This window comes from Coenobita brevimanus, chromosome 60 (genome assembly GCF_032717465.1).
Source record: "Coenobita brevimanus isolate Jiangsu-jjx chromosome 60, ASM3271746v2, whole genome shotgun sequence".
NCBI lineage: Eukaryota > Metazoa > Arthropoda > Malacostraca > Decapoda > Coenobitidae > Coenobita > Coenobita brevimanus.
Window position 1 is genome coordinate 5112344 of NC_137013.1, and position 11758 is coordinate 5124101.

General features: G+C 40.0%; 1 non-coding gene across 1 annotated transcript; it reads right to left on the reverse strand.

The window, feature by feature from the left end:
- Positions 1 to 1432: 1432 nt before the first annotated feature.
- On the reverse strand, positions 1433 to 1551 carry LOC145403517 (5S ribosomal RNA). Its single transcript, XR_013898034.1, has one exon. It is a non-coding gene; the product is annotated as a 5S ribosomal RNA (ribosomal RNA).
- Between the last annotated feature and the right edge of the window lie 10207 nt (positions 1552 to 11758).

The window sequence follows — 11758 nt, forward strand, 5'->3', positions numbered from 1 at the left end:
TCCACCTCACCTACATACACCCTCTTAGTCAGTCTTTCATTCTCCATTCTCTCCACATAGTCCAAACCACCTCAGTGTATTTCTCCTAATCTTTTCAACCACATCCACATCTACCCCACAACGTTCCTTCACTTCTTCATTCGTCAACCTGTCCCTCCACGTCACTCCACATGCTCCTCTCAAGTAACTCATTTCCACTGCTCTCACTCTTGACTTGTTCCCCTCTTGCAAGGTCCACGCCTCGCTTCCATACGTCAGGGTAGGGATCACAATACCATCATGCAGTGACTTCTTAACTTCCATACTCACCTCCCTATTTCTCATCACTGCTTTCAGTGTACCAACAACCTTTCTTCCCTGCTGTACCCTTTCACGTACTTCATCCCCCAAAGTTCCATCCTTACTCATCACACTACCCAAGTACTTGAATGCACTCACATTCTCCATATCCTCACCATCCAACCTCACTGCACACTCAGTTACTAGGTGAAAATTATTGCAGATTATAACTATTTTCTGGAGAAAGATCAAGGAAAGGAGGGAGGCAGTAGCTCAGTCGGTAGAGAAGTGGCCTGCAGTCTTACCAGACCCAAGTTCAAATCCCCGCTGGGACAGGGAACAGTTTAAGGATCTGAATTTAATAAAAGCAGACTCTACTACTTGATCTACCAGAAGACCCACTGACCTGTCGTAAAAATACCCCCACTAATACCAATACACCAGTCTTGTATGAGACAGCCCTACAATGTATTCAGTATGGACGGTGGGTGTTAACGCCAAAGTGGTAACATGCAGAGGTGTATGGAATGTAGGAGGACTACTGGGCCTTGGGAGCAGGCTGCCCAGAGTCGGACACACACACACACACACACACACACACACACACACACACACACACACAAATCTTCCTTAGTCTAGTTCTTCTGGCAAAAACATGTGTAAGTTACGAGAGGAATTCAATTGTAACTGTGTGTGAGTCCCACCCCAGATTCACAAACAGCGATGGAACTTTAAAAGGCAATTTTCTGTAATGTAATTTACAACACACTTAACCCCTTCCACCCGATGATGCATTTCGAGCTTTATTCTTTATCATTTCTATCACCTTATGAATTACAGTAGTTTTCAAAATGGAGCTATTTTCTTTTTTTTACTGCCTTAGTTAACTTTCTCACGACGGCAATATTTCCATGCTGAATGTACCAGCCTAGAGATTGCAAGAATACATTTAAAAAAAAAATGTAACCAAACTGAAGAAGTTAACAGAAAGAAAAGGAGGGGGGGAGGACCCTAAAGACCGCAAATCTCCCCTATCCCCCAGAACCACAAAAAAGGTTCATTCATTCATTCATTGCCAGACGCCATGTATCCCAAACGGGGTGGCCAAGGCTTAGAGTTAATTGTTTTACAGGGAGGGGCAGGGAGAACGTTATGCCAACAGCATCTGGTGTTCCCAGGCGGTCACCCATCCAAGTACTAACCAGACCCAACGTTGCTTAACTTCGCTGATCGGACGGGAAGCGGTGTACTCAACGTGGTATGGCCCCGATTTTTAAATTTTCACCATCGTAAAATATTCTCTTACAGGTTTGAAGAGCTTGATTTTACACAAATGAAAATGTATATTTCACTTTCATAAGACTAATGGTTACTGCAATATCGACCATCAAAGAATGTCAGAAATAAAAATTGTTACCCCTTGTGTATACAGAGGAAAAAAAAAAAAAAATTGCATCAAAGTTAATTTTGGTCTTATAGATTTGAAGAGTCTGATTTTACATACCAGAAAATATATATTTCACTCTCAGGTCTAATGGTTACTGCAATCGACCATATATATATATATATATATATATATATATATATATATACAGTATATATATAAAAGGCACTCTTCACTGAGCTAGAATACGACATCTTTGAGAAATAAGGAAGAGTAAGGAGGTAGAGGAAGTCCGGGGGACATCAGGAGGGGGGGGGGGAAAGGAAGGGAATGTCTGCCACACACATCCAGTATGGTGTAGAGGGGATATGGAGGTTAGTTTGATTGGGACGGGACAGAGGGTAGGATCCAATGGGGCAAAGGGAGGAGGAGAGATGGCCTGAGGAGGGGGAGTCCCCATACCCAGGAAGGAAGCCAAATCACGCCTCCCACCACCTGATCTCTTAATTCTCATTGACTAGGTACCTTTTATGTCATAAAAGGGACAGGGTTACAGCTCTACAGTTTTCTGTAACCTCTCTACAATCGTCAGCCATAGGACTTTATTGCACATTTTCCGAGGCCCACGATCATCAGCCATAGGACTTTAGGAGTTAAGTTATAACTAGGACTGCCTGTATAGCACCACGCAAAGAAATATATACAAAAATATCATAATAGCGATATAACCAGCACTTACCATATTGATGTATTTTCTTGCACCTGTAATTCAGAGCACGGCAACAATACAACAGTAATCTTTCATGGTAGGAGGAAATCTTTCCTCATTTCTCTGATGAAAGTGGAGTTCACTGCTGTATGAAGTGCTCTGATCTGAAACATATAACAACAAAATTATGAACATTGTCCAACAGTTTGATACAGGTGAAAACTGTTTGTAAAAAAATTAAGGTCCTTACTGTTCACAGTGACTTCTTTCTACAGTTAAATGTTCCGAACATCCCAGTCTTCATAGCTACATTTAACTTTCCATTACAGTATTTATAAAATATACCACAATAAACAAAGTCCTCATTACAGCATTATAATGAGGTGTCACACATTACAAGGGGTTGAAGAACCACCTCAGGTCAAAACAGGTTCTCCATGAACAGCACACTTCCATCTGTTAGATGGACTAGTTTGAGAAGCATAACTAGTGTGGTTATGGTCTGGCCACTGTACAATAATTATGCCCTTCTAACCCAGTCCATACAACAAAGGAGGAAAGAAAATAGTGCTATATGTGGAGAATACCGGTATGTTTTGGCCTGTTTTCTCTTGTACGGTATGTAATGTCCAGCCCTCTCACATGCTATGGTAGGACAAATCTAAACTGGCGGCTAGGGTGGGGCACGAAGTTCTGTACAGTGTTGCCACATTTTCCATCCACACAATGCCCACCCTCTCTCTCTCTCTCTCTCTCTCTCTCTCCTGGGGGAGATGTGAGTCACCCTGGGGAATTTTGTTTCTTTTATGAGTGACTTCTAAACTTATGCTTTCATTTCTTTATTTTTTTTATTATATCTAATTATATTTTAAAATATTTATTATTGTTTTACATATGTCGCCAGATGACCTTGCTAGTGAAGCGACATGAATTTTCATTCAGTCTCTCTCTCCCTCCTTCCTTCCTTCCCTCCCTTCCTTCATCCCTCAGCACCTCCTCTGGCCTGCCTTCCTCCCCCCCCCCTTCTCTCTCTCTCTCCCTCTCTCTCTCTCATCTATGGTGTTTTAGGATACATTTTGGCTATTTTCTTTAACATTTTATTGTACATATTGTAAATCTGACTATTTCCACACCACCCAGGAGGTAAGGACACAAAGGCAAGTGACACGAGGAGGCTCTCGGGTTAGTCTGGGTCTGTGTGAGTGTTGCCGCTCACGAGTGTTTAATGTATTATTTTTTCTTTTACTAAGAAATTGGCAAATTTTTACTTATATTCCTACACATTATCTTATAACCATAATTGTGATATTATTACCCACCCCAAAAATACGGTAAAAGCCAATAAAAGTGACTACATTTTTTTTTAGCAACTATCTATCTATCTATTACCAGACGCCTCAATCCCGTTTGGGGTGGCCACAAACAAATCGCCTCCACTTCATCCTGACCCCTGCCATTTCACTGCCCTGCTCCCAACTCACACCCCCCTCTCTCATATAACGCTCCACCCCATCCCTCCATCTCATCCTCGGCCTCCCCCTCCCTCTTCCCCCCTCCACCTCACTCACATACACTCTCTTCGTCAGTCTTTCACCCTCCATCCTCTCCACATGGCCAAACCACCTCAGCGTGTTCCTCAAAACACTTCCTATCACATCCACATCCACACCACAACGCTCCTTTATATCCTCATTCGTCAACTTGTCTCTCCATGTGACTCCACAGGCTCCTCTTAAATAACTCATTTCCACTGCTCTCACTCTTGAGTTGTGTCCCTCCAACAATTTCCAAGCTTCACTTCCATACGTTACAGTTGGTATCACAATACTGTCATGTAGTAACTTTTTCACTTCCATGCTCACTTCCCAGTTTCTTATCACTGCTTTCAAAGAACCAACAACCTTTCTTCCCTGCTGTACCCTTTCAAGCACTTCACCTTCCAAACTTCCATCCTTACTCATCACACTACCCAAGTACTTAAACGTACTCACATTTTCCAATTCCTCACCATCCAACCTCGCTGTACATTCACTGACTTCACCTCTCTCAAAGACCATCACTTTACTCTTTCCTACATTCACCTTTCGATCCTGTTTCTTGCACACTCTTCCAAACTCATCCACCAAGCCTTGCAGCTCCCCTTCGTCTTCACTCAACAACACAGTATCATCTGCAAACAACAGTGCAGGGAGTTTCCAAACACTATCCTCTCTCACCAGGGCCACTCCAACATCCACTACCCTACCTTGTACCTCTTTTACTACCCCATCCATGTACAGATTGAACAACCATGGAGACATGACACATCCATGTTGCAACCCAACCTCCAAAGAGAAAAATTCACTTAGTTCACCATCCACACGCACTGCAGCCTTCGCACCATCATACATACTCTTCACAGCATTCAATAACTTTACATCTACTCCTCATATTCTTAATACTTTCCACAATCCTTGTCTATCCACCCTGTCATAAGCTTTCTCCAAATCCGTAAAAGCCGCATACAACTTCTTTCCCTTCTATAGATACTTTTCCACTAAAGATCTAAGAATGAATATCTGATCTACACAACCTCTTCCCTTCCTAAAGCCTCCCTGTTCTTCTCCAACTAATTCCTCTGTTCTTTCTCTAACTCTGTCAATAAGTATCCTACCATACACTTTTCCTATTATACTAAGAAGACAAATGCCCCTATGATTACCACACACTTCTTTTTCACCTTTTCCTTTGTACAAGGGAATAATTATACCTGACTTCCAATTCTCCGGGATTCTACCTTCCTCCCAGGCCAATCTACACATCTTCCACATCCATTCTACTACTATCTCTCCCCCATGCTTCAGCATTTCACCACACACTCCATCAATTCCTGGGGCTTTCCCCAATTTAACTTTCTTCATTGCTTCCACAACTTCTATCCTACCGATTTCTTCCTGTCTTCTCACCTCCCTCCTTCTCCCAGCCATCCCCAGCCACTTATACTCGCATTACTTCCATCCTCTATGTTCAACAATTCCTTAAAGTGTTCTCTCCATCTGCTCGCTTTTTCTCCCTTCTCCACAAGTAATCTAACATTTTTATCTTTCACTCCCCTGCTAACCTCACTTCCACCCTGTCTTACTCTCTTTCCAGAACATCTTCTTACAGTCCCTCCACTTTACACTCAAATTCCTTCCAAATTCCTCATCCACTCTCTTCTTACTCTCTCTTACTAATCTTTTCACCTCTCTCTTTCTTTCTACATATAACTCTCTCTTCCGCCTCTCAACTTCTTCCACGCCCCTAGTTCTCATCCATTCATTGTATGCTTACTTCTTTTGTGCCACAGCCTGTCTCACCTCTTCAGCCCACCACGCTGTTCCTTGCACCCCCCTCCGTCTTCTCTTCCTCCCACACACCACATCACATGCTGCACATATTTCTTCTGTAAATATCCTGCACACACCTTCCAAGTCCCCCATCTGCTCCTATTCATATTTGCCCAATCTTTCCTCCACTTCTCTCTTATACTCTGCCTTTTTTTCATCCTCTCGTAACCTTTCCACTCTCCTTGCAACTACTCTTTCCTCTCGCCTTTCCCTTCTTCTATTTCTCCATCTTACTTGGATCCTAATTCTGGCCACCAAGGACATAAAAACAAGAAAAAAGAAAGAGCAACCCTGATTTGATATAAGATTGCTTGCACCTGTGTGTTTTTCACTTCCGCATGATCTACACATCCTCTACCATTTTTCAGAATATCGAGAAACTTTTTTTTTTATGATGTACACAAACTCTACCCTTTTTCAGAGTATCCAGAAACTTTTTTTTCCCCTCAAACTACTGTACCTACTTTTAACCTATAATATGCGACTAACCTCATATGACAGGCTTTTAAACACACCATGAAATTTCTTGCAAATGCAGCTTCAAATAATATTTATGTGATGTTACACAATCTATTCTCCCTCATCCCACAACCTCAAGGCTGAGGCCAGGAACATACAAACAGTATATAGCTATTATGAATGAAATTCATGCATAAGGAAGGTTCAAACCTGTCTAGAAAAAATGGTTCTTGATGCTAAAATCAAATGCAAGACCAACAGTGGCCACGGGAAGAGGCAAAGATGAAATAAATTATTGAACGTAGTAGTTGTTCCCTAGGTAGTCTGGCCGAACAGCCCGAAGTCAATAAGGAAGGCCATGGCTGAGACCAAGTTTTCCCACAGAGCTCTCAAGGAGTGTATGTTGTGTTGCTGGTGCATGCAATTGTATGCAGCGCAGTCTTCCATAATGTGCTTAATAGAAAGAGGTGCTGTGTTACATCCTGGACAGGCAACAGCAACGGAGTCATCCAGCCTCTTCTGATAACTCAAGAGGGCTGGATGATGCCCACATCTAAGCATGGCCAGGTGGACACTGTCCTCACAAAGGAGGTAGGATTCAGAAGTGTGGATATTAGGAGGCTGTCCATGTAGCTGTGTGTTGTCTTTGAGAGACTGAATGGAGCGGCAAGTGATTCGAGCATGGATATGCTTCAGGAAGCTGGTTTGAGGCAGGCGAGGGGGGGAAAGATGACAATTTTTGTGTATGCTATTGTGTGCTGGGTATTCTTTTGATGTTCCTTGGGGTGTGTGGATGTACTGCCATGTAGTGGAGTAGATGGTGTGGCTTTGTGGAGGCGCAGCAAGAATTTGTGTGCCTCTCATGTCTAGATCATTCTTGACTTTGAGGACTTTGGTTTCTTGGTGTAGGCGGTCTGTAGGTGTAGTAGCTGTGCTGCCTGTGATTATTTTTAGGGCCTTGTTCTGTATGGTCTGTAGGGTGTTGTAGTGTGTTTTAGTGAGGTTAGTAGCCCAAGCAGGGCTTGCATAATTCATCAATGAATGTATATATTGTTTGTATACTGTGGTGGCGGTTTCTTTGTTGTGTCCAAATGTTGTTTAGGCAGCTGACCTTAGGACGTTGAGTATTGGTGTTAATTCATTTTTAATGTTTGTGATGGGCTGTTTAAATGACATTGAATATTGTATGTTACCCCAAGGATTTTGTGTGTGTGTGTGTGTGTGTGTGTGTGTGTGTGTGTGTGTGTGTGTGTGTGTGTGTGTGTGTGTTCTTACCTAATTGTTCTTACCTAATTGTATCTTTACAGGAATGAGTCAAGCTCGTACTGTCCCGTGTCTTAAACCATATTTATCGTACATATCCTTAAATTTGTGAATTGTTTTGGCACACACTATTTCATTTGGTAGTGCATTCCATTGATCAATTGCTCTGTTTGGGAAACTGAATTTCCTTACGTCTTTATCACCTCTCTTCTTATGCAGTTTTTTGCAGTGTCCTCTTGCTGATGCTTCTCCATATGTTAAGTAATCATTTATGTCTATTTTCTCCTTTCCTGATATGCACTTATATAGCATTATCATGTCACCTCTTTTCCTTCTCTCCTGTAGTGTTGGTAGATTCAGTTTATTTAGTCTTTCTTCGTAGCTTAGGTCCCTTAAGCTTGGTATCCATCTTGTAGCGGCCCTTTGAACTTTTTCAATCTTGTCTATATGCTTTTTGAGATGAGGACTCCAGACTATTGATGCATATTCCAGGGTTGGTCTAATGAATGATGTTATTATCCTTCGTAGCATGTCTTCATTTATGTATGTGAATGCTATTCTCATATTTGCAAGCAGTGTATACATGTTCCGTACCTTCTCGCTGATGTGGTCAGCCGGAGATAGTCTGTTATTGATAATCACACCTAGGTCTTTCTCTCTTTCTGATGTGTATAGGGTTTTATTTCCTAACTTATAATCCCAATCAGGTCTTTTTCCACTTTTACCAAACTTGATTACATGACACTTGTCCACACTGAATTCCATTTGCCATGTACTACTCCATTCATGAAGTTTATTTAATTCTTCTTGTAGCTCCCTACAAGAGTCTGTGCTAGTAATTCTCCTTTGTATTTTTGCATCATCTGCAAACATATTCAGATAGCTCTCATTTCCAGTGTTACTGTTTATATCATTTATGTACACTAGAAACATGATTGGTGCCAGCACCGAACCCTGTGGTACTCCACTAGTCACTTCTTTCCATGATGAGTAGTTTCCTCTTAGTACTGTCCTCATTTCTCTTTTTATGAGAAAGTCTTGCATCCAACAAAACAGTTTGCCTCGAATTCCTCCTTGATGGTACAGCTTCCATAAAAGTCTTTGGTGTGGTACTGTGTCAAAAGCTTTCTTGAAATCTAAATAGATACTGTCCACCCATCCTTCCCTTTCCTGTATTGTGTTTGTTACTCTGTCATAGTAGCTCAACAGATTAGTAACACATGATTTTCCTTTTCTGAAGCCAAACTGTCTTTCTGTTATCATACTGTGTTCTTCTAGATGATTTACCCAAGCTTTTCTTATAAGTTTTTCTAATACCTTGCTTACAACACTGGTCAGTGATACTGGTCGGTAGTTGAGAGGATTTTGTCTATTTCCTTTCTTGAATAAGGGGACTATATTTGCTTTTTCCAAATATCAGGTAGTTTACCTTGACTCAAGGATTTCTTGAAAATTAAAAATAATGGTTTACTTAACTCCTTTGCACATTCTCGTAACACCCAACATGAAATTTCATCAGGACCACTTGCTTTTCCTCTGTCTAATCTACTTAACTCCTCCTGTATTACTTTTTCTGCTATTTGTATATCTGGTAGTATGTGTGGACATGCGTGTTCCACATATTCCCTCTCAAAATTGTTTTCTTCTGTAAAAACTAATTGGAAATTCTTATTTAGTGCTTCACAAATATCTTTCTCTTGTGTATAAGTGATTCCCTCGTCCGTGATGGATTGTATTATATCTTTTACTTTGGTTTTGCTTCTGATATAGCTGTAAAACAGCTTTGGTTGATCACTACTTTTATTTATTATATCCTCCTCAAACTGTTTTTGGGCTTCCCTCCTTATTCTTGTATAGTCGTTTCTTGCCTGTTTGTAATTATTATACGCCCTTTCACTATTGTGTCTTCTGTATCTATTCCACAACAAATCTCTTCTTTCTTTTGATTTTTTACATTCTGTATTGAACCATTTCTGTATTTTCTTATCTGCTTCTTTGTGCTGTGGGATGTACTTCTGGACTCCTATTTCATAAAATTCACAAAATTTACAGCATTTAAATCTTGTCCTCTAAGCTCATTTTCCCAATCAACTTCTAAGAAATACTTCTTTAGGTCTTGATAATTTCCCTTTTTATAGTTTAGTCTCTTTTTGTAACTGTCATTGCTGTTTACTATGTCATATGCTATCCTGAAGTTATAATTTAGTACTGCATGATCGCTTTTGCCGAGTGGAGGGTGATATATTAAACTGTCAATGTCATTTTCTTGCCTAGTAAATATTAGATCTAGCACTGAAGGTACATCAAGTCCTCTTTTTCTAGTGGTTTCCCTCACATGTTGCGTTAAGAAAAACTCTTGTACAAGATCCAGGAGCTTTTGGTCCCAACAGCTTTCTTGGCTATTTATATCTAGAGTATTCCAATTTATATTTGTATTGAAATCCCCAGTTAGTATAATTCTTTCCAATTTCTCTTCCATTTTATGTAGCAAGGATCTTATACTCTGAATTGTACTCTCTGCCAGGTCCTCATATTCGTCTCTTTCCCATGTGTTTGATCTGGGTGGCATATACAAATTGGCTACAATTACTTTACCTTCAGATGTGTCGATCTCTACTGCAATCAGTTCTACTTGTGATGGTATATCTAGGTTTATTTCCTTGACTTTTAGATTTTTCTTAGTTAATATTATAATTCCTCCTCCTTTTTTTAAGTTTCTGTCTCTTCTCCATATATTGTATTCCTCTAAGTTTAGTATGTCATTGGATATCCTTGGTGTTAATTTTGTCTCAGTTAGGCATATTATTTGTGGTTCATTTTCTCTGACATAATCATTCATCTCTAGTAATTTAGATACCATTCCATCCACATTTGAGTGCATCAACTTTATCATCTTGTTTATATACTTGTCATGACATGGTTCTACTAACTTCCTCCTTTTTCTTCCATCCTGTTTGTGTACCACTTTCGTACCTGCAATCCTATTACTTTGTAAAAATATTTCTTCTTGTCCTCTTCTGATCTTCCCTCATTTTTTGTTTTTGCTTCCTCCCTTTTCTCTTTCAGTAATTCCAGTTCCTCTTGTGTTAGGCATCTTTTTATCCATACATTTTTGAACTCCTCTTTTTCCATAAGATTCTTTGCATTTTTTAGTATTTCTTCCACAGTGTTTACACTCTGGAAAGTCACCTTTAGAGGTCTTGTCTTGCTTTTCTCGTATTTCCCTAACCTTTTGTATTCCTCTATGTCTTTACTACAGATTTCCTCTGATACTTCTTTCAGTAAGCTCATTACATTTGCCATCTCCTTTTTGTCTCTAGTGATTTTGTTTTTAATTTCTTCCTCTTCTATACCAGTGATTACTATTGATTTATTTATTTCTACTGAATCTCTGACTAACTTTGGATTGTTTTGGATTATTCTTTTCACTTCCTTTTTAATGTTTTTTTCCTCCACCCTTGTTTCTAAGTCTTTCTTAACTTTCACCATTTCAGCATACGTGGTTTCTACATCATTTCTGTAGCTTTGCACAGCTTCATTCACCTGTGTTATCTTCTCCTCAATATCACTGCTCTGGTTCATAAGACTGCTTGCTTATCTAATTGTCTCTGTTGTCATTTTTTAACTCTTCCATAACACTCTCGTGATTAACTACTGTACTTCCCATTTCACTCACTTTCTTCCTAAGCGTATTCAATTCCACTGTTAGTTCACTGATGGTTGTGTCTTTCTTATTGGCCTCCCTTCCCAGTTTTTCTATCTCTTCCTTTTGCAAGTGCATTTGCTTCTTTATTTCATCAATTTCATTTTTGAAAGCCATTTCTAGTTTGTGTACACGTTCAACCAGTCTATTGTGAGTCTCCACTTCAACCAGTTCTTGGTAGAAATCATCATTTTGCTTTTTACTTTTATCCCTTTTCTTTTCCAAATTTGTTTTACTGAAGTATGTATCCATTTTGTAATACTAAATGAAGAGTATGTACTTACACTTTCCGCGTGTTGCCATAGTATAAACAAACCCAGCTGACTCAACGCATCGTGGTTCTTTGTTGTTTCAACCAGTCTTATTTAAACTTATTATTTCTTTTCCTTTTAATAATGAAAAATCATTTAGTCTAACCTGGTACAGAGCTTGACTCATTCAAAGATACTTATTTAGGTAATGCCTCGGGCCGTGTTGAGCTGGTATGGAGCGCCGGTAAAGGGCGTCTTCTTCCGACGATGCCGTGTGTGTGTGTGTGTGTGCGTGTGTGTGTATTTACCTATTTGTAGTATACAGGAATTGAGCAATGCTCG